The following is a 2,268-nucleotide window of genomic DNA, read 5'->3' on the forward strand; positions in this document are numbered from 1 at the left end:
GTGTCCCAAGCCAGTAACCAGATATCGCAGGCCAGCTTTTCAGGGCTATTCTGGGGAGGGTAATTCATTGGTAGGGGTGGGGTTAGAATCCACCAGGGAATGACTGCGTGTTACTCGGTTCACTTCTGTACTGTATGCATGTTGTTTGTAACCGGGATTTTATTCTCCACAGGGACAGTGATTTCACTGAGCCATTGTATATTAGACCAAATAAATATACTACGATTTATCACCGAAGCATCCCTTTCCGTGACTCATTTAATTTACACTCTGAATAATAATTCCCGGATCTAGAACTTTCGTAAGGTGGGGGCGATTCAAACCGTCCGTCTGGCAATTGGGCGAGGATCACAAACAGTTACAATATTTACTAAAGGATATACTTGCTTTGGAGGCAGTTCAGAGAAGGTTCACTGGGTTGATTCCGGAGATGAGGGGTTGACTTATGAGAAAAGGTTGAGTCGGTTGGGCCTCTACTCATTGGAATTCAGAAGAATGAGAGGTGATCTTATCGAAACGTATAAGGTAATGAGGGAGCTTGATAAGGTGGATGCAGAGAGGATGTTTCCACTGATCGGGGAGACTAGAACTAGGGTCAGAATCTCAGAATAAGGGACCGCCCATTTAAATCTGCGATGAGGAGGAATTTCTTCTCTCAGAGGGTTGTAAATCCGTCGAACTCACTGCCTCAGAGAGCTGAGAATGCCACGACATTATATAAATTTAAGACAGAGATAGCTTCTTCACTGATAAGGGAATAAGGCTTATGGGGAACGGGCAGGGATGTGGACTTGAGTCCATGATCGGATCAGCCGTGATCATATTAAATGGCGGAGCAGGCTCGAAAGGCCATATGGCCTACTCCTGCTCCTAGTTCTTAAGTTCTTATGTCTGAATAGCGACAGACAACAAATAGCTTTGATCATGGTTACACCTTATCTTCACGTTTGTCAAACAGTTGGCTCGTTGGTCTCGGGCTGTGATTCTCCCTTCGGAGTTGTTCATTGAAATTTACGAGGGGTCCCAGAGGAGCCCTGATATTGCTTGCAAATTTTGAAATTGCATAGAACTTTTGCAAAGAAGGACTTGCATATCTGCAGCGCTTTTCAGGAACTCATGACGCCCCAAAGTGCTTTACAGCCATTGAGTTATGTTTGAAGTGTTGTAGTTTGGGGAAAGATGTGCCCAGATCACCAAACATGAACCTCAACTCTTTGCAAAGGAGTTTGGTGCAAATAATCAGGCGTCTCAGGGACTTGGACTTTCTTTGAATAAGTTCTGCTTGTACCTGCATTCAAGATTGAAACAGCAACTGGGCTTCCCTCTCAAGGGAGGTTTGGGGTTGATGTGCATCGCTTTTTAAATCTTTAAAATTTCACCAAGCAAAGAAACGGTGAATCCAACTGTCCCTGTAAACATTTTTTCCCGTTTAATCACAGGAATATCCGCAGTCAGGTGCTGAAAAGGAATTAAAACCTAATACCGGCTTCGAGACAATCAGAATACTTTGTCACAGACAAGGCACCGGAAGGCTGGAAGGCAGATCACACCGGTTGTGGGAGAGCTGGTTGGCGGTGACATGGAAGTGTCTGCAGTGTGTGGGACCAGACTGCTTCCACACATTCACAATGAATGTCCCTCAATTTATTTGGGAAAAGGACAACTGAGAGTCGACAAGTTCCATCCCGGTCGGAGCAATCTGAAGCTTTAACTGACTGACACCCTGGTTTTGGATGTCTTGCACCTTATACTTCCATCAGTCTCTGTGGCGCAATGGGTTAGCGCGTTCGGCTGTTAACCGAAAGGTTGGTGGTTCGAACCCACCCAGAGACGAAGTGTTTAGCTGTTTTTCCCCGCTAATTCGGTGCCGCACAGTTCCAGGTTGTCATTGTGCGTTTTGGCTGCACGAATCTATTCCGCAAATGTTGCCAGCTGTGCTATTATCCAATACGTTCCCACTCCAATATCTTATGAGCATTCAGTTCAAGTAAAACGATAACAATTTTTTACATGGATCATGTTTCTCCATCCAGCCCATTAGAAATAAATTATGTTATTGGGTTTAAAGAAACTGGTGGGAATTGATTCTATTGATACATATATCGAACTGGAACTTCGGTCTCAAGTGCTCCTCCTATCAAGAATCGGCACACACACAATCAATGGTTTTACAACTGAGTCATAAACACTGACAATTTTAAACCATTCTCATACAGCGTGTAAATGAGATAGGGATAAAACTTCATCACATGTAAAGAGAAAATGAAT

General features: G+C 44.0%; 1 non-coding gene across 1 annotated transcript; it reads left to right on the top strand.

Annotated features, from left to right (window-relative positions):
- The first annotated feature begins 1,759 nt into the window (after positions 1–1,759).
- On the top strand, positions 1,760–1,833 carry trnan-guu (transfer RNA asparagine (anticodon GUU)). The gene has a single exon. It is a non-coding gene; the product is annotated as a tRNA-Asn (tRNA).
- Positions 1,834–2,268: the final 435 nt, after the last annotated feature.

This window comes from Pristiophorus japonicus, unplaced genomic scaffold (assembly GCF_044704955.1).
Source record: "Pristiophorus japonicus isolate sPriJap1 unplaced genomic scaffold, sPriJap1.hap1 HAP1_SCAFFOLD_170, whole genome shotgun sequence".
NCBI classification, from domain to species: domain Eukaryota; kingdom Metazoa; phylum Chordata; class Chondrichthyes; family Pristiophoridae; genus Pristiophorus; species Pristiophorus japonicus.